Raw genomic sequence first — 22,012 nt, 5'->3', positions numbered from 1 at the left:
AATTTGGGCATTCAAGTATCATTTTTGTGATAGTGAGTGAGTGGAAAGAAATATTCCATATAAAACATTTTATATTAAGCATATCAAGCCTTTTAATAAATTACTTTGTCTAATTCTGGGGATTAAAGAGTCATAAATTTCTAGATCATTAGATGTGATATTTAGTGGGCTTAGACCTTACTAAATTCTGTAATTATTTACAAGAAATATTCTTACCAAATATTGCATCCTCAGTATTACACTGCCAAAAACCCAAAACCCAGCAAAATGCAAAATAATGCTTAAATGCAATTAATTTAAGTCAGTGACTCTAGTTCTTTGTTTTTGTTTTCCTTCTTTTAGAAGATGAACAAATGACAAATGTTAAAATGAAAACCACAGACTCAAAACAGCATTGCTTAGGTCAAGGGCCCAAATCAGTAAACCAGGGCCTAACACTTAATCTAATTGCAGTTTCAACCTCTTCCAGAAATGTAAGCCTTAACTGGTCAGTCAGGAATTTTATGATAAGGACCAATGAGGTGATCTTTCATTTAGGTCCCCTCTACTCCCCAAAGGAAGACCAGGTAATATGTATAATAAAACCCCCTGCCTTTCTTCCTAAAAGAAGGTGATCTTGCCTAAAACAATCCTTTCTTTTCCTTAGCTTATAACTTTCTTGCCCCATCCTCTTTCCTAGAAAAGCCTTCCATTTTGTACAACTCCTTGGAGTCCCTTCTATTTGGTAAATGGGATGCTACCAAATTCATGAATTGTTTAATAGAGCCAATTAGATCTTCGAATTTATTTGAATTTTTGTTACTTAACATGACAGTCATGTTTTTTAATTGTAGAAGAAATGACTCTTTCTCACCTTCTTGGATTTCTCTATTGACCAAAAGAAAATATAATTTTAGTAAGAAAATTTGTTAAGCAAATTGTATGGAAAACCTCTATAAGTTTATATCATTTAGCCACGGTGCTGAGACCTGGTGTAAAGATGAGTCAAAAATACAGATCATATAAAAGCCCTATATGCAGGAGCTCACCAATGATGTTTGGTATTTTCTGTCCCATTCCTCTTGGTACATTCTCTGCATTTCCTTGCCCTTCTCCATGCCCAGGAAGGCTCACAAACTGACCTCACCAACCTTCTTTGCAAGTGCACTCATCCCATGGGGTGCAGCACTGAGAAGATGGAGGTGGAATGTTTTTGTTTTTTGTTTTTTTCCTCTGCTCCCAACTTTCCAATTTAGCTGTGATTCCAGCATTAATTGCATCCTCCAACAAGTAAAGACCCTCTTAGATGGTTTTTAATCCAAGCTTCTGCTCTTATTAGGTCTTGGAAATTCAATTTTCCTTTTCTATTCAGGCCTGGGGATAGCAAAGGCTATTTTACTGTTGTTCTCTGGTTACTTCAATATCCTCTTTTGGTCCCAGTAACCCCATTCACACCACTGTGAAATTTACCTTTAGTAAATTATCTTAAAAATTCCTATTGTGTCCTGTCAACTGCTCAATAAAAGGCAGAATGAGTACTATAAGAATTTAAGTGAGAAAGCTATTACTCTATTTTGGATATAGTCATATGTTTAAATAAGAACTTTCAGATGTCAAAAAAATGGCAGCTTACAAGATGAATTATATCTGTGCACTACTCCTATAGACATTTTTTTTGACTCCTTGTCTACTCTTTGAAGACGATAGATCCCTTTGATTAAAGTAATGGGCACTTTAAATCAAGAAAATTCCTGGCTAACAAATGTTTTATACCAGTCTTTTGTAATCCTGTGCCTTTTCCTTCTCTTCTGGTTCTCATGGAAGACCTTCCTGAGATGCCTTCAACACTCCCTAAAGAAAGACGGGCTGCTACCCCACCTCAAACTAGGTGGGAATTGTGGTCTAAAAATAAGAGCTATGCAGAACCAAATTTCCACCTATGTTACAGCTTCCCTAAGCCATTTACTGCCACTAATAGAAACAATTCTTCAGCCCATAAAAAAAAAGTTCGCAAACCATCCAACAGAAAAATCAGTTACCCATCATTCTGCGTCTTGAAGGTAACAAGTGCAGTGCCTAAATGCAAGTGCCTCACGTACAAATCACATCTAAAAAGGATGAAGATCAACTCTGTTGGGAACACAAGCAAGGAAATTTTCTGCCATCTTTGAACTGGCAGAGACTTAAGTTTACAAAGAATTTCCCAAGTAGTCACAGTCAGTGGACCTTATTTGACTTTAGGGTAATTTTCCTTTACAAATTAATGGTGAGTGATTTTATTATAGAAATTTTCCTATGGCCCAACATTAATCAAATCCCCTCTCCCCCCATGTCTGAGTGTGAGCAAGGTTTCTAAACAGGAGAAGAAGTGTAAATGGATTCTGTGCTTATTTCACTATCTAGGACTAGAGCCTTACAACAGAACAGTTAGCAGTATCAGAAAACAGTATTCCACCAATTTAAAAAATCATATTAATGACTATTTTTTTCCTAGAAGTTTCATATCATCTGTCTAGTATGCATCCAGGAGACTTAGGGTCAAAAGAAGACTTAAAAAAAAAAAAAAGACCCAGAAGTTTCTCTAGTCTTCTTTAATAATAACATATACTTTGTCAAAAACATTTAATTTAAAAAATTTTTATTTAAGCATATAAATATCCTCTTGGATAATAGCAGGGCATATGAAAAGAATTAAAAAAAACCCTTACTTCTTTTTTTTTTAATTTTTTTAATGTTTATTTATTTTTGAGAGAGAGACCGAGCATGAATGGAGGAGGGGCAGAGAGAGAGGGAGACACAGAATCGGAAGCAGGCTCCAAGCCATCAGCCCAGAGCCTGACGTGGGGCTCGAACTCACAAACCGAGAGATCGTGACCTGAGCTGAAGTCGGACGCTCAACCGACTGAGCCACCCAGGCGCCCCAAAAAACCCTTGCTTCTAAAGATATCAGTCATGCTGGAAGTCACATCACATCACGGTGGCATAAGATACCCTCCTTTTTGATTCCTCTGTTAACAACTAAAATTCAGTATCCAACCATGAACAAAAGTACCTCCGTGGAAGTTCTGGTATCTAGCAACATAAGCCAAAGGGCTAGAGGGGAGTCTTGCTCACCTACGTATCTGGTAATAAACAGACCTCAGCATAGCTGTAGAAAAAGGGGGAGCCAGTGAACCAGCCCTAGCCCCTCTCTCGGCCAGCATTAGGAAAACTGGTAGAGTGTTGCCTTAGGCAGACACCCACAGATGACAGAGCCTTTGTAGAAGTCCAGGCTTCCTGAAGAGATATTCTGGAGCAAAAGGAAATATGAGTTTGGATGCTCTGAGAAGGTAAGAGAAACTTTGCCAGTGCCATGCCCACCCCAAGGTGGCCCAGCACAGAGCAGAACTAGCCAGCACAACCACCCCCATGAGGGAAAGGAAAGATGGGTAGTGACTGTCCAGCTTCCCCAACTGTGAAGGAAGCTGCTGGAGAAACCTGTCACTCTTCTTCAACATCCAGAGTATTGGGGCCGGAACCCCAAGACTGGGGGATGATGGGGGTTAAAAAAGAGGCACATGAGAATATCAAAGGGCATTAAAGGAACTGATTCTTGCTGAATGCGTTCAGGACTCCAGGAGGAAGCCCACCCATGAGCCAATAGGAAAACTTCACCCAAGTATCCCTCCGACCTAGCATGTGGGTACTCCTAATGCCCAAAATATTAAACCTGTATCTCCCACGGCACTGTGCTGGCATATTGTGAATCCTCCTGAGTGTAGTGGTAGGTATGATCTCCAGAAGACAGGAAGTTCATTCAGATAACAGTCCAGGGTCTGAGCTGTAGTTCCACCTTATTAAAAACAAAAGAGAGGTTTCTGGAAGCCAGCCTGGTGAGTTGTAAGATCTAGAGAAGACATACAAACTTAAAATTTTTCAAAGACCGAGGAAGCAGTGTGGAACAAGTGTATTCATACAAGATTGGAGATATAAGCCCCAGATATAAATAGTACCAACTAAAAATAACCCCAGCTCGAAGGCAACTAGTAAATATTGGAAGAGGTGACTGCTACTTCAAATATGGATACAGCAATACAAAACCCCAAGGAACATAAAGAATCAAGAACACATGACATCATAAAAAAAATCTCAATAGCACTTAAGGAATCAAACTCAAAAACACAAAATGCTATAATTTACCTGATAAAGAATTCAAAATAGCTATTTTGAGGAAACTCAACAAGCTACAATGAAACATGGAAAGATAATTCATGAAGTCAGGAAAACAATATATCAACAAAATGAGAAATTTAACAAGAGGTAATCAATCATAAAAGAAACAAACAATAATTCTGGAGTTGAATTATTTAAGGAATGCAATGATGACTAGACTAGAGAGCTTCAATGGCAGAATATATAATAAGAGCTAGAAGACAGAACTTCTTAATAACCCTGTCCTCAGAGAAAAAATTAAATAGAATTAAATTTTAATTAATTAAGCCTATGTAATCTATGGGACAGAGTTAAGTGATCAGTTATTTGAGTTATTAGAGTTCAAAAGATAGGGAGAAAAGAGCAGAAAGTTTATTTAAAGAAATAATTGTTGAGAACTTCCCAAAGCTTGGAAAGACTTAGACATTCAAATTCACAAAACTAGTAGGTCACTCCATTATCTCAATTTAAAATGACCTTCTCCAAAATACATTAGAATGAAACTATTAAAAATCAAAGATAAAGAAAGAATACTAAAAGCAGCAAGAAAATATATATATATTCTAACCCACTAAGGAAACTCCAGGCTGACAGTAAATTCCTCAACAGAAATCTTAACTGTTGAAAGGGGGAAAATACAGCCTAGAACAATTTAGTAGAGATATCCATCATAATTGAGGAGAAATAAAGATTTTCCCAAATAAATAAAAGTGGAGGGAGCGCATAACCACTAGACCTGCCTTAGAAGAAAGGCTGACAGGAGTTGTCCAAGCTGAAATGAAAAGATGCTATTAACATGAAAACATATGATACCATACAACACACGGTAAATAGTATACAGTTAGAAAATTCTAATTCTGTAACATGATGGTGTGTTAACCACTTAATTATAGTATAAAGGAAGAGGGTATTGGAAATAATTATAGTTATTATAATTCATTACCAAACATTTAAGGGGGAAATTGTGACATCAAAAACATAACTGAAGGGAGGTAAAAGGTTAGAAATAGAGACTTAAAAAAATAGAAAAGATCAATGAAACCAGAAGGTGGTTCTTTTAAAAGATAAACAAAATTGATAAACCTTTAGCTAGACCCATCAAGAAAATGAGACACCACAAATAAATCAGAAATTAAGGAGGGGAGATAACAATAGACAGCACAGAAACACAGAGGATTATTAGAGAATTTTATGAAAACTTATATACCAATAAACTGGGTAACCTAGAAGAAATGGACAAATTCCTAAAAACTTATAACCTTTCAAAACTAAATCAGGAAGAAATAAAAAATCTGAACAGGGTGATTACTAGCAATAAAATTGAATCAGCAATAAAACAAACAAACAAACAAACAAACAAAAACCCCCAAAATAAACCTCCCAAGAAACAAGAGTTGAGGACCAGATGGCTTTACAGGTGTATTCTACCAAACATTTCGAGAGAGTTAATACCTAGTCCTGTCAAACTATCCCAAAAACTGGAAGAGGAAGGAAAGTTTCCACATTCGTTCTATGAAGCCAGCATTACTTGGACAAAAAACAGACAAAAACATTACAAAAAAAGAAAATCCCTTGCCAAAATCTCTGATAAACATAGAAGCAAACTCTCTCAACATAATATTAGCAAACTGAATTCAACAATACATTTAAAAAAATCATTCACCACAATTGAGTGGGACTTATTCCAAGGATATAAAGGTGGTTCAGTATACAAAAATCAAAGTAATACATCACATTAACAAGAGAAAGAATAAAAATGTGACTAGCTCAATAGATACAGAAAAATCACTTGACAAAATACTAAATGTAATGATCATTCATGATATGAACTCTAAAAAAGTGGTTTTAGAAAGAACATATCTCAACATAATAAAGGCCTTTTATGACAAACCCACAACATCATTCCTAATAGTGAAAAACTGAGAGCTTTTTCTCTAAGATCAGGAATAATACAAGGATGTTCACTCTTACCACTTTTATTCAACACAAGAGAAAGAAATAAATGTACCCAAATTTGTACAAAGGAAAACTTTCACCATTTTCACAGAACATGATACCATATATTGAACACCTTAATGACTCTGCCAGGGAAAACCTATGAGAATCCATCGGTAAATTCAGTAAAGTCACAGGATGCAAAATTAACATACAGGAATCAGTTTCATTTATATAGACTAATGATGAAGTAACAGAAAGAGAAATTAAGAAACAATCCCATTTACAATTGCACCAAAACAGAATAAGATACTTAGGAATAAAGTTAACCAAGGAGATTAAATACTTGTACTCTGAAAACTATAAAACATTTATGAAAACAAATGAAGACAACACAAACAAATGGAAAACTATCCTATGCTCATTTGTTTGTGTTGTCTTCAATTGTTTTCATAATGTCTATACTACAGATTTAATGCAATCCCTATCAAAATATCAACAGCATTTTTCACAGAACTAGCACAAATAATACTAAATTTAATGGAATCACAAAGTCCCTGAATAGCCAAATCCATCTTGAGAAGGTAGAGCAAAGCTAAAAATAACACAAACCCAGATTTCTAGATATACTACAAAACTGTAGTAATAAAAACATATGGCACTGGCACAAAAATAGACAATAGCTCAATAGAACAGAATAGAGGACCCAGAAATAAACCCACAATTATATGGTCAACTAATTTATGACAAAGGAGGAAAGAATTTACAATGGGGAAAAGAGTCTTTTCAACAAATGGTGCTGGGAAAACTGGACGGTTATACACAAAGGAATGAAATGGGACTATTTCTTATTGTCATAGACATAAATAAACTAAAAATGGGTTCAAGACCTAAATTTGAGACCTGAAACCATACAATTCCTAGAAGAAAACAAGGAGTAATCTCTTGGAAATGAGCCATAGGAACATTTTTCTAGATATGCCTCTTGTGGCAAGGGAAACAAAAGCAAAAACACATGATTAGGACTATGCCAAAATAAAAGTTTTTGCACAGTAAAGGAAACTGTCAGCAAAATAAAAAGGAACCTACTGAATGGGAAAAATATTTGTAAATGATATATCTGATAAGAGGTTAATATTCAAAATATATAAAGAACTTAGACAACGCCAAAAACCCCACAAATAATCCAATTAAAATATCAGCAGAGAAGCTGAATCGACATTTTTCCAAAGAAAAAAATGCAGATGGCCAACAGACACATGAAAAGAGGCTCCACGTTACTAATCCAGGGAAATGCAAATCAAAACCATAATGAGATACCACCTTACACCTGTCAGAATGGCTAGAACCAAAAAAGATAAGGAATAAGAAGTATTGACAAGGATGTGGAGAAAAAGGAACCTCAGCACTATTGGTGAGAATACAAATTGGTGCAGCCACTGAGGAGTATGGAGTTTCCCCAAAAAACTAAAAATAGAAATACCATTTGATTCCATTACTGAGTATTTCTCCAAAGAAAATGAAAACACTAATTTGAACAGATATGCACCCCTACGTTTATTGCAGAATCATTTACAACAGTAATTACATGGGGTGCCTGGGTGGCTCAGTGGTTGAGCGTCTGACTTAGGCTCAAGTCATGATCTCCTGGGTTCATGAGTTCGAGCCCCACATAGGGCTTGCTGCTATCAGCACAGAGTCTGCTTCAGATCCTCTGTCCCCTTCTCTCTGCTCCTCCCTCCTTGCTCTCTCTCTCTCAAAAATAAACTTAAAAACATACAATATAAATATATGGAAGCAACTCACATGTACGTCAACAGATGAGTAGATAAGATGTGGCATGTGTGTATGTATGTATGTATAAATATATGTATGCATGTGTATATATATGAGATCTTACCAACTGCAGTAACATGGATGGACCTAGAAGGTATTATGTTAATCAAAATAAGTCAAAGAAAGAGAAATATGGTATGATTTTACTCATATATAAAGTTTAAGAAACAACACGATGAACAAAGAGAAACTACACATCATGATGAGCACTGAGTAATGTATAGAATTGGTGAATCATTATGTTGTACACCTGAAACTAATATAACACGATATGCTAATTATATGTCAATAGAAAGATCCATCATCCCATATAGTTACAAAGAAAAAGATTCTTTTCCCCCTTATGATGAGAATTGGGATCTGGTCTTAACAACTTTCAAATATACCATAGTTAACCATATTGGGTACACAATTTTTAACTGAAGTAAATGTTATAGTCTATGCTATAATATGCATATATGGTGGACAAATAGATGATAGATAGATAGATAGATAGATGATAGATGATAGGTAGCCCTTAAACTACCCTGATTAGAAGGCATTATCCCAATTTTGTGTTGTGGAATAGAAGGATCCAGTGGGCTAAATAAAGTGCCCCCATTTCTTCCTCTGGAAAACCATTACTCTCCATCTGATGCCACAGCCTATAGACAATACAGACTTGTCCACCGACTGACCCAGCCTAAAATGACCTGGCTTCATATAATTGGGTCAGGAAGAACTTTCTATGAAGTCATTTCTCTCCTAGAATAATCTATATTCATTACCATAGTTGGATTTTATAAAGTAAAAAGACTGTTTGGAGACATTTTATAAAACCATCATTTCTAGTAAAAGAAAAATTGCTCTGCAGCTTGTGTTGTTTTATTGCTGAAACAAAACTAGAGAAATGGATTTAAATATGTAGAAAGCTATTAGGAAGATCACTGCTTTTATGATTTCAGAATCTCCAAACCACCAGGACCTTGTCTAGTTTTCCTCACAAATAGCTCAAGGGAACTTTCCCAAGAACTTTGCTCCTGTGTGACCAAAGGGATGTAGTGAAGAAGAAACAATGAAAAAACTGGTCAGAGAATGAGGAATTTAATAATTTAAATAATATTCAAAGTATAATATAGAGTGAGGAAGTTAAAGAGAATGAAAACATCTTATTTTTAATGTTTCAGATTCTTTATAAAACCTATCTTTGAGTCCTAGTTTGCTCAGCTAATGAATGTTTCTGTTTCTCCAGTTTGGAAGGTATATAAAACCCTTGAGTAGTATCTATCATTAAAATACCTATAAAACATACTGTAGATGCCCCTGAAATGGGGCTCATTTAACTGACCCCTTTATGAGATTTATGACATCAGAGTCACATCCAATTCCAGCTGATTAAGGAAGTTTTATAGAAGCAGAACCAGAATAAAATGGGACTATCTGAGCTGTGCCTATAAATACAGTGTGCAGCGACAAGCCTTTCAGAAGTGTTTATTAAATGAAAAATGGTTTTTTCACCCTGACTGCTGTATTTCATCAGAGGCCCCAGAGCTCTCTGTCAATACCTTTTCACACATTTAATTGTCACAGGGTAGGCACTCAAACCAGCAAAGGCACCTTAGCCTCAATCATCCTTTATCCTTAAAACTTTGTGGGAAACTATGAATCAATAATATATTTGTAGTAGGAGAGTAGGTTTTACTGGTGATAATCACCTTGATCTCTAACTGCTTAAAGCTGAAAAGAGAAAGAACAGAAGGTTTACAAGGTCCATGACCCATTCCGTGGTGAGCCCAACATGGATGGATGATTTATTATGGCCCAATTATTTCTTCTCCTCTAAAGCCTGCCACAACAACAAAGTGCACTTATTTTAAAACTACTCTGTTTACGGTGTTCTTTTGGTCTTCTTTTTAGAGGTAGTTTAAAGAGAAGTGCAATATGTTTTACATTCTGAAAATTCCAAGCTAAGATTTTCAATTAATAATAAAAAAAAAATTGAATGTAATTCTAACGCTTTAACGAGCTAAGAGAACTATATTAAATACAGATTGGACTTTCAGAGTTTCTTAACACTTTCTACAATATTTATGATGCACCTTAGCACATTGCCAGGTTTATGACTTCAATATTTTTATGCGACATTTTAAGTTTCCTGCAAATATTTGCAATTAGAAACTAAATACCATTTAAAAGTCAAAATGAATATGGTAAAGAATATAATGGATTTCTTATTCATGTTTCTATACCAAGTCAAAATTGGGATTTGACATTTGAATTTTTGCTTCCTTGTTCTTTTTATTTTCTGAGTATCACACAACTGTCTATTGCCTATTTTTCTCGATATAGAGCCATGAGTTTTAAGGCTGTTTTGTTGATATATAATAATACTACTGTAACATAAACAATAACAGTTTTATGTTAATCAAGAAAATAGGGTAGACCTATATTGTGATTTCATAGCTCTGTAAGATGAAAAATAAACAAGTGATTATTTTTTAAAGACTTAAAGGATATTTGAATTAAAAGTCCTTAGTAGTTCTACTTATTTCCCAGGGCTGATGGAACAAAGAATCACAACCTGTGCAGCTTAAAAACAGAAATTAAATAAAAACAAAGTAAAACAAAAACCAGAAATGTATTGTTTTCTAGTTGCAGAGGGGAGAAGTTAGAAATCAAGGTGGGGCAGGGCCATATTCCTTCTGACACCTGCTAGGGACGGTCCTCCTACTCCTTACTCTTGTTTCTGGTGGTTGTGGATAATTCCTGACTTTCTTTGGGTTGCAGCTGTAGTACTTCAATATTTGCCTCGGTATTTATATGGTCTTCTCCCTTGTTTGCTTGTGTCTTTGTGTCTTTTCTCTTCTTCTTATAAAGACACCAACCACATTGGATTAACTGTGGCCTCATCTATTCCAGTATGACCTCATTTTAACTAAGTACATCTACAGTGACCCTATTTCCAAATAAGTTTGCATTCTGAAGTATATATTCAATACCCCTCTATATAATTCTGAGAGTCAGTACCTCAACCTCTTTTTGTTGATGGGGGAGCACAATTTAACCCTTAACAGGAATCATCTATCAAACTACTTTCTTCAAGGACAAAATGTTAACTCATGTTGAAGAAACAGTTTTACATACTAAGGATTTGTTTAACTGATTTGTTCTAAATAAGGCAAAATTTGAACTAAAAAGACATGAAGGACATATGTTTTCATTACTCACTTGAAAGATAGATATATAGATAAGTTTTTTTTAATGTTTATTTTTTGAGAGAGACATGCACAAACAGGGTAGGGTGGGAGGGGCAGAGAGACGCACACACAGAATCTGAAGCAGGCGCCAGGCTCTGAACCCGATGCGGGACTCGCACCCATGAACCATGAGATCATGACCTGAGCCGAAGTTAGATGCTTAACAGACTGAGCTTCAGGTGCCCCAACTTGATACGTATTTTTAAACATCATTGCTAATATGGCAGAATCATGTGACAAGCTTCTAGGAGCCCTTCTTTCTATTCACAACAGACAGAGGGCATAGAAGTCCTTCTCATTTAGTCTCTGTGACCCCAGTGATAATTTAGATATTTGAGGAGTTCTGTATTATCTATTTTAGACCATCAGGACAACCTTTAATTTTTTTTAAGTTCATTTACTTATTTTGAGAGAGATGGTGTGTGTGAGAGAATGGGGGAGGGGCAGAGAGACAGGGAGAGAGAGAATCTCAAGCAGGCTCCGCACTGTCAGCGCAGGGTCAAACCCTGATGTGAGACTCGAACCATTGAGATCATGACCTGAACTGAAATCAAAGGTTACATGCTTAAGTGACTGAGCCCCACGTGCCCTGGGAAACTTTTAATTGCAAAGGGGAATTTTCAGGTGTCTGTCTTCTTAGATGTTCAAACTTTATAGAAGCAAAGGTATTATTACTTTATAATATAGATGTTACTTTCACATGCTAGGAAGCAAATTAGGAAATAGGCTATTCCTAAGAGTACGACTGAAGAAATTATGTTAAGTCACTGGTTCCATCAGCTCTGGTCTAAGGTTTACAGATAAAATCGTGATGCCTAAAAAGAAATAAAGGAAGCTGAGCACCTTGTTTTGTTATCTTACTCCACATAGGTAGAAGATAAGAATGATATGCAGGTAGAAGACTGCTTGTTAACCTAAGCAGTCATTAACCTTCTAATGTCATGCTGGCTGATTATCTGCAGTGGGAAAGTTGGTATCTGAATTTAAACACCTTGAAGTTCCTATTTGATTTTGAAATAATTTTTTTAATTCCTAAAAATAGTTTTAACAATTCAGGGGGTCATGGGCTCTGTGGGGGAATCTAATGAAAACCATGGACGCTGTTAAAAACTATGCATGTCACGAGGTGCCTGGGTGGCTCAGTTGGTTGAGCGACCAACTTCGGCTCAGGTCATGATCTTGCCGTTCGTGACTTCGAGCCCCACATCAGGCTCTGTGCTGACAGCTCAGAGCCTGGAACCTGCTTCAGATTCTGTGACTCCCTCTCTCTCTGCCCCTCCCCTGATTGCGCTCTGTCTCTCTCTCTCTCTCTCTCAAAAATGAATAAACATTAACATAAATTTAAAAAATAACTATGCATGTCACAATCATATAAAAGTTTTCATAACACCTCAGTGAGTTACTGGCCTACCTGTTTTATACTCAATCTTCTGAGGGATGCTCCAGGAAGGATCATTATTAGAATACATATGATGAAAAAAACACAAATCTTCAGAGGTGGTAACATTTTTGGAATCACTGGATATTAAACATAATTGCTTCCATGGGAAACTATGTTGAAAGATCTGGACTCCTTTCAAAATGAAATTCTTTCCCAATGATCCTGTTATGCTTTTGGAAATCCCCTTTTTGGAAATTGCTGGATGTAGTATGTAGCGATTCAGAATGAATACCTTATTTATGCAAGTTTTTGAAATCTAGTATTGAGTGGACTAACTTTAATTTTTAACCAGTCTGAAATTATCTTATCTGCAAAATAAGTTCATATTGTGAACAGTCATTTATTTAACTTAAACTTTTTTTAAATCTTTTTTTTAACGTTTATTTATTTTTGAGACAGAGAGAGACAGAGCATGAACAGGGGAGGGTCAGAGAGAGAGGGAGACACAGAATCTGAAACAGGCTCCAGGCTCTGAGCTGTCAGCTCAGAGACCGACGAGGGGCTCGAACCCACGGACCGTGAGATCGTGACCTGAGCCGAAGTTGGATGCTTAATCAACTGAGCCACCCAGGCGCCCCTAACTTAAACTTTTTTAAATGTTTACTTTAGAAAGAGAGAAAGAGCATGAGTGAGGGAGGGGCAGAGAGAGCGAGACTCAGGATCCAAAGCAGGCTCTAGGCTCTGAGCTGTTAGCACAGAGCCCGATGCGGGACTCATGCGGCATATGAGCTGTGAGATCATGACCTGAGCCAAAGTCGGACACTTAACCAACTGAGCCACCCAGGTGCCTGAACAGTCATTTTTAATGCATGTATTTGTCTCATATTCCTGATATATCTCATATTCCTCATATATATATATGTATATATATATATACACACAAATATATATACAAATACATATATAATAATATATTTATATATTTATATTTATATTTATTTAATAAGTTATAGTAAATATATATTTATATACAATATATAAATATATTTATATTAATATATTTATATATTTATATTTATATATATAATATTTGTTTTTGCCGTTTACCATAAGGCATAAAGGCAGAGGTTTAAAATAAAAGTATGAAGGTTACTGGTCACATGTAAAAGGCCTAGATTAGGACAACAGTACAGAATTACTCATATTCCATTACACATTTAGAAATAAACCATCAGAAAAGTTTGTAAGTCACTTCATGCTGACTTTGAACTGTGATCTGTTATAGAACCAAGCTGGATAGTTTTTTTTTTAATTTTTTTTCAACGTTTATTTATTTTTGGGACAGAAAGAGACAGAGAATGAACGGGGGAGGGGCAGAGAGAGAGGGAGACACAGAATTGGAAACAGGCTCCAGGCTCCGAGCCATCAGCCCAGAGCCTGACGCGGGGCTCGAACTCACGGACCGCGAGATAGTGACCTGGCTGAAGTCAGATGCTTAACCGACTGCGCCACCCAGGCGCCCCCAGGCTGAATAGTTTTAATACCTCTGGGAGCTCTGATAACAAAATCTAATTTGATTCATCATTACTAATCTCTCCAACCCAGGCATGGATTGTCACACTAGCCTTTTGTCTTACTACACTGAGCTCAATTTAGGTCCTTTTTGACACATTCTTTAGAGAAAGATTAAACTATCTGTATATATATAAGACAAGATTCAAGATGAAGTTTATGTCTAAATATACATATATATTTACTGGTCATGCAAGCCATGTAGCATTCTGCTAAACTTTTATTGCTTACAAGGTGAGAAAACTCAGGTACTATTTGAGAAAGAAAGGAAAGACAGAATGAAGAGAGTAAGGAAGGAAAAAAAACACAAGAAAACTAAGTCTTGCTAAAAGTGGGAGAAATTGACTATGCAGTTTGATATATATTTACAAATTCCTGAAAAGACTGTTAGTTTTCCTACATAAGTATTCCTGGTCTATGCAAACAAAACAACAACAAAACAAAAAACCAAACAAATAAACACACATGTAAACACCTTTTACTTCTTTGCAAATACGTAACATCTTTTCTTCTGGATCTTAGCATAATTTATTTTTTCTCTTGTTCTCTTTGCCTAGAACATTCTCTTATGATCATCAGACTCAAGGTCTGGTGCCCCTTTATTGGGCTTTCACTATAGCCATCCTAGCCTAAGCCCTAAGACAGGCTCTTTCTTATTCCTTATTGTTCCCATGTCCAGGACATACACCCAATACTTGACATTGCACTTATTGAATGAATGGATGGATCAATGAATAGTTATATCAATATTCGTTAATTGTTTTAACTACAACCATGGCGAACCATAGTGAATTCATAGGTTTCATCTGGTCTTACTCTTTTATTTCTACTTCCTCTATATTCTCTTTCTCACTTCTCTGATATTCTTTATCACTCTCAAATTTGGAAGCTTCTTAAATTCATACATAAATTATAATACTACAAATATTGTTTCGAAATCACAAACTAATTAAATGATTGACATCTCTAAAATTTTATAGGTAGAGCCCCCCTTAGGCATTTGCTTAAAGTTCCTAAGAGTAATGATTTATAAGTCTCTAGATAGGTTTGAAAATCAACCTAAATCCAAGATATTCATGTACTTATTCAATAATTATTTATACAGTGCCAAGTGAGTGGCAATAACTATGCCAAGTGCTGAAAAAAATAAATGAAGCATAGTTCTTACAATCTAGTGAGACAAAAATATGTAATGATTTTTCTTTATATATGTGCTGTTTCATTTGTTAATTCGTTGTATGTGTTTTGTTTAAAAAGAACTAAAACAATGACTATAACAATATGATAAATGATATATAGAAACAAACACCCAGGGCACTGCAGGAGCATAGAGAAGATACAGACCACTGCATAAGCTTATGTGGAGCCTAAGAATCCCCCCTCCTGCAGGCTCTTAGGTTGATATTTTCTTCCTGTGAATTTGTAAAACAACACAAGTAAAATGGTGAATTCTTATCTGCTTCATTCTTGACTGTATTCTTGTATATTAAATTTTCAGAGGATAGCAGTGCCTTCTTTAAGACTGCAGCACAGCCACCCCAATCAATACATAGGGTGTCAGAATGGATTAAAAAACAAGACCCATCTATATGCTGCCTACAAGAGATTCATTTTATTTTATTTTATTTTATTTTATTTTATTTTATTTACAGATTAAACCACTGGTTTATTAAATCTATTTCTTTAAAAAAGGTGAGCTTAATGTTGAAAAGGTCACATTACAACCAAAAAATACAATATTCTAGATACATCGATTTAAGCATAAAATAATGGCACAATGCAGTTTCTATAACCTTATTTGCAGAGTAAATATAACTAAATTCAGATATATTGTAAAAGAATGGAAATAAATTTTCAACTTTTGAATAGTGTAGTTTTCTCATTTTTATTTTTTATTTTTTAATTTTTTATAACTTTATTTAAATTCTAGTTACTTAACATATAGTGTAATATTGGTTTCAGGTATAGAATTTAGTGATTCAAAACTTACATATAACACCTAATGCTAATCACAAGTGCCCTCCTTAATACCCATCACTCATTTAGTCCATTCCCCATCCATCTCCCCTTAAGCAATTTTCAGTTTGTTCTCTATAGTTAAGAGTCTTATATGATTTTCCTCCCTCTTTTTTTTTCTCTTCCCCTTTGTTCACCTGTTTAGTTCAAAAGACTCATTTTAGATCTAAAGACACCTGCAGATTGAAAGTGAGGGGATGGAGAAACACTTATCATGCAAATGGACATCAAAAGAAAACCAGAGTAGCAAAACTTATATCAGACAAACTACATTTTAAACCAAAGAATGTAATAAGAGATGAAGAAAGGCAGTATGTCATAATAAAGAGGATTATTCAACAAGTACATCTAAAAATTGTTAATATTTCTGGCCCCACCATGGAACACTAAAATATATAAAGCAGTTAATAACAAACATAAAGGAACTCATTGATAATAATACAATAATAGTAGAGGACTTTAACACCCCCCTTACATCAATGCATAGATCATCTAAGCAGCAAATCAACCAGGAAACAATAGCTTTGGATGACACACTGGACTAGATGGACTTAACAGGTATATTCAGCATATTCCATCCTAAAGGATCAGAATACAAATTCTTTTCTATTGATTTATTTTTATTTTTTTTTAGAGAGAGAGAGAGTGGAGGAGAGGGGCAGAGAGAGAGAAAAAAAACAAAAAAACAAAAAAACTTAAGTGTGCTCCACACTTAGCACAGTGCCTGACATGGGGGATTGATTCCACAACTCTGGGACAATGACCTGAGCCAAAATCAAGAGTTGGATGCTCAACCGACTGAGCCACCCAGGTGCCCCCACATTCTTTTCAAGTGCACATGGAACATTCTCTAGGATAGATGAAATACTGGGCTACAAATCAAGCCTCAACAATTACAAAAAGTTTGAGATCATACCACACATATTTTCCAACCACAACATTATGAAACTTGAAGTCAACCACAAGAAAAAATCTGGAAGGACCACAAATACATAGAAGTTAAACAACATGCCACAAAACAATGAATATGTCAACCAGGATATCAAAAAAAAAAAGTATATGGAAATAAATGAAAAAGAAAACACTATGTTCTAAAACTTTTGTGATGCAACAAAAGTGGTCCAAGGCAAAACAGGCTACCTCAAAGAGCAAAAAAATAATTCAAACTAACAACCTAAACTAATATATAAAGTAGCTAGAAAAAAAACAACAATTGAAGCCTAAAGCCAGCAGAAGAAGGGAAATAATAAACATCAGAACAGAAATAAATGATATAGAAACAAACACAAATAAACAAAAAACAGTAGAATGCATCAATATAGCTGGTTCTTTGAAAAAAAAAATAATAAAATTGATTAATCCCTAGCCAGACTTATCAAAAAGAAAGTACCAAATAAAGAAAATCACAATTGAGAGAGGAGAAATAACAACCAACACCACAGAAATACAGTTATAAGAGAATATTATGAAAACCTGTATGCCAATAAATAGGACAACCTGAAGGAAATGGATAAATTCCTAGAAGCAAATAAACTACCAAAACTGAAACAGGAAGAAATAGAAAACTTGAACAGATAACCAGAAAAGAAATTGAATCAGTAATTTAAAATCTCCTAACAATCAGGGCCCCTGGGTGGCTCAGTCGGTTAAGTGTCCATCTTCAGCTCAGGTCATAATCTCACGGTTCATGAGTTTGGGCCCCACATCAGGCTATGTGCTGACAGCTCAGAGCCTGCAGCCTGCTTCATATTCTGTGTCTCCCTCTCTCTCTGCCCCAACCCCACTCTTGTTCTGTCTCTCTTTCTCTCTCAAAAATCAATAAACATTAAAATTTTTTTAAAATCTCCTAACAAATGTTCAAGGCCAGATGGCTTCACAGGTGAATTCTATTAAACCATTAAAGAAGAGTTAATACTTATTCTTCTAAAAATATTCTAAAAAATACAGGAGGAAGAATAATTTCCAAATTCATTGTATGAGGTCCACACTACTCTGTTACCAAAACCAGATAAACACTCCACTAAAAAAGAGAACTATGGGCTAATATCCTTGGTGAACATAGATGTAAAAATTCTCAAGAAAATACTAACAAATCAAATCCAACTATGCATTAAAAGAATCATTCACCATGATCAAGTGAAATTTATTCCTGGGCTCTAAGGGTGGTTCGATATTCACAAATCAATCAATATGATACACCACATTAACAAAAGAAAGGATAAGAGCCATGTGATCCTCTCAGTAGATGCAGAAAAAGCATTTGATGAAGGATAACATTGATTCCTGATAAAAAATCTCAACAAAGTAGGGTTAGAGGGAATATAATATACCCCAACATAATAAAGGTCATAAATGAAATATCCACAGTGAATGTCACCCTCAATGGGGAAAAACTAAGAGCTTTCCTTCTATGTTCAGGAACAATATAGGATATCCACTCATACCACTGGAAATCCTAGGCTCAGCAATCAGACAACAAAAAGAAATAAACATCATCGAAATTGACAAGGAAGAAGTCAAACTTTCACTATTTGCAGATGACATGATACTCTATATAGAAAACCCAAAAGACTCCACCGAAAAAATTGTTAGAACTGATACACAAAATCAGTAAATTTGTAGGATACAAATCAATATACAGAAATATGTTGTATTTCTATATACTAATAATGAAACAGCAGAAAGAGAAATCAAGGAATTGATCCCATTAACAATTGTACCAAAAACCACAAGATACCTAGGACTAAGTCTAAACAAAGAGGTAAAATATTTGTACACTATAAACTATAAAACACTGATAAAAGAAATTGAAGATGGTATAGAGAAATGGAAAAACATTCTATGCTAATGGATTGGGAAGAACAAATATTGTTAAAAAGTCTATACTACCAAAAGCAATCTACACATGTAATGCAATCCCTATCAAAATACCACTAGCATTTTTCAAAGAACTAGAACAAACAGTCATAAAACCTGTATGGAACCACAAAAGACCCAGAATAGCCAAAGCAACCTTGAAAGAGAAAGGCAAAGATGGAGGTATTACAATTCCAGACTTCAAGTTATATTATAAAGCTGTAGTGATCAAGACAATACGGCACCAGCACAAAAATAGACATATAGATCAATAGAACAAAATAGAAACCCAGAAATGAACCTACAATTGTATGGTCAATTAATCTGCAATGAAAGCAGGAAAGAATATGCCATGGGGAAAAGTCTCTTCAACAAATGATGTTGGGAAAATTGGACAGCAACATGCAAAAGAATGAAACTGGGCCACTTTCTTACACCGTACACAAAATAAATTCAAAATGGATTGAAAGCCTAAATGTGAGACAGGAAACCATTAAAATCTTAGAGGAGAACACAGGCAGTAACTTCTTTGACATCAACCATAGCAACTTCTTACTAGATAAGTCTCCTGAGGCAAGGGAAACAAAAGCAAACATGAACTATTGAAACTTCGTCAAGATAAAAAGCTTCTGCCCCACAAAGGAATCAATAAAACTATAAGGCAACCTTCAGAATGGGAGAAGAAATTTGCAAAGGACATGTATGAGAAAGGGTTAGTATCCAAAATCTATAAAGAAATCATCAAATTCAACACCCAAAACACACAAAAAATCCAGTTAAAAAATGGGCAGAAGACACTAATAGACATTTTCCCAAAGAAGACATCCAGATGGCTAAGAGACACATGAAAAGATGCTCAACATGACTCATCATCAGGGAAATACAAGCCAAAACTACAATGAGATATCACCTCACACCGGTCAGAATGGCTAAAATTAAACAGCACAGGAAACAACAAGTGTTGGAAAGGATGCAAAGAAAGAACTCTCCTGCACTGTTGGTGGGAATGCAAACTAGTGCCGCCACTCTGGAAAACAGTATGCAGGTTTCTCAAAAAGTTAAAAATAAAACTATCCTTTGATCAGCAATTGCACTACTAGATATTTTCCCAGATAATACAAATATACCATTTTGAAGGGATACGTGCACCCCCATGTTTATAGCAGCATCATGAACAATAGCCAAATTATGGAAAGAGACATACCATGTAAATTACTCAGCCATAAATAAAAATGAAATCTTGCTATTTGCAATGACACAGATCGAGCTAGAGAGTATTATGCCAAGCAAAATAGGTCAGTCAGAGAAAGACAAATACTATATGATTTCACTCACATGTGAAATTTAAGAAACAAAACGACATGGGGTGAAAAAAAAGAAGAAAAACAAGAAACAGACTCTTAACCTCTAGAGAACAAACTGAGGGTTAATGGAGGGGACGTTCGCAGGAGGGGGGGATGGATTAAATAGGTGATGGGGATGAAAGGAGTGCGTTTGCTGTGATGAGCACCAGGTGTAGTAGTAAGTGCTGAATCACTAAATTCTATACCAGAATCTAATATTACACTATCTGCTAACTGGAATTTAAATAAAAAATTGTGAAAAAAAGAAAGTAGGGTAGCAGCTTTAGGGTCTTGCTTCAGTGGGACCTCAAAACTGTGCATAAAAATGGCTGCTGTCCAGATGTATTTAAAGCATCATGCCAGGAGTGTGCACAACACGCACAGTAGAACTGATTTTTGAGGACAGCAGTTTTCTAGTCCAGAAAATATTTCTTTTTCAATTAGGAAAGTTAAATTTATTGTTTGCAACCTCTAAATCACTTTTAGGTTATTTTTCCACCCATAAAATGTGTAGTGTCAACCTTAGTTTACAACTTTTCTCTTTATTATTTATTTTATATTACTTTATATTATTATTTATTTTACATTACTCTTAAATGATACATTTCTGCTATCACCCTATGTTTTTGTTATTTTGACTACTCTACCCCTGTTTTTATCTCATTCTCTAGATGATCTCCAGAGAAGCAATGGCATTTTCCTAAAAGATTTGATTTTTTCCCTTTTATTTTCCTATGTTTCTACAGCTTTTATAAGAACAGAAGTGCTTTGCTAGCTTAAATTGGCTATTATGAGGTACAAGGTGCCATGGGAGTGAGTGGACATTTCTCTTGTGCAAATTAGAGAGTGTTCACAGCCACCTTGTGCCCCATCATTAAATCAAAGGAGAGAACCGTCTCTGAAATGAGCACCGGCTGTGCATTGTCAGTCCTATGATCCCCTTAACCCGTCAGCTTTCATTACTTTACAGAAGATGAGAAATTACTTTGAACGGCAAGATGAGTGTGATGATATTGTGTTTGTGGATGCACACATTCCAGAAATTGAAAATGACATTTTCCTCTGCACAGAGCTGAGCAGAGAGCATCATTGTTCACCTCTAGTCCACCCAAAGTTCAAATGAACCATGACTTATGAGCTATTTTATTTCCAGAACACTGCCACATAAATATATAAGACACACTATATTGATAAAGCCACAGTCTATCTTACGCAGTGTACCATTTCATATACTGGCACAAAAGGATTTTATGGGAGCAGGGTAGGTGAATCTCTCTTCCTAAAAATGTAAAAATGTATCATTAAATAAATGTGTCTTCATTTAACAATGTCTCAGTGAGTAGTCTAAAACGGTCTTGAAACTACTTACTTGTTGATCTTTACTCCATTTGGATTTTCACTGGATTCATGAGTTTTTCTTATTCTAATTTGTAGATCTTTTTTCAATTCATATTAAAACTACCTCTGTGGGGCGCCTGGGTGGCGCAGTCGGTTAAGCGTCCGACTTCAGCCAGGTCGCGATCTCGCGGTCCGTGAGTTCGAGCCCCGCGTCAGGCTCTGGGCTGATGGCTCGGAGCCTGGAGCCTGTTTCCGATTCTGTGTCTCCCTCTCTCTCTGCCCCTCCCCCGTTCATGCTCTGTCTCTCTCTGTCCCAAAAAAAATAAACG

The 22,012-nt window shown here is 35.6% G+C and overlaps 1 pseudogene; it reads left to right on the top strand.

Annotated features, from left to right (window-relative positions):
- The first annotated feature begins 3,403 nt into the window (after positions 1-3,403).
- LOC115512968 overlaps positions 3,404-22,012 on the top strand; it is a 74,120-nt pseudogene continuing 55,511 nt past the window's right edge.

This window comes from Lynx canadensis, chromosome B1 (genome assembly GCF_007474595.2).
Source record: "Lynx canadensis isolate LIC74 chromosome B1, mLynCan4.pri.v2, whole genome shotgun sequence".
In the NCBI taxonomy this organism is placed as follows: domain Eukaryota; kingdom Metazoa; phylum Chordata; class Mammalia; order Carnivora; family Felidae; genus Lynx; species Lynx canadensis.
Note: the sequence above shows the minus strand (reverse complement) of the source record. Positions and strands in the feature narration are given on the sequence as shown.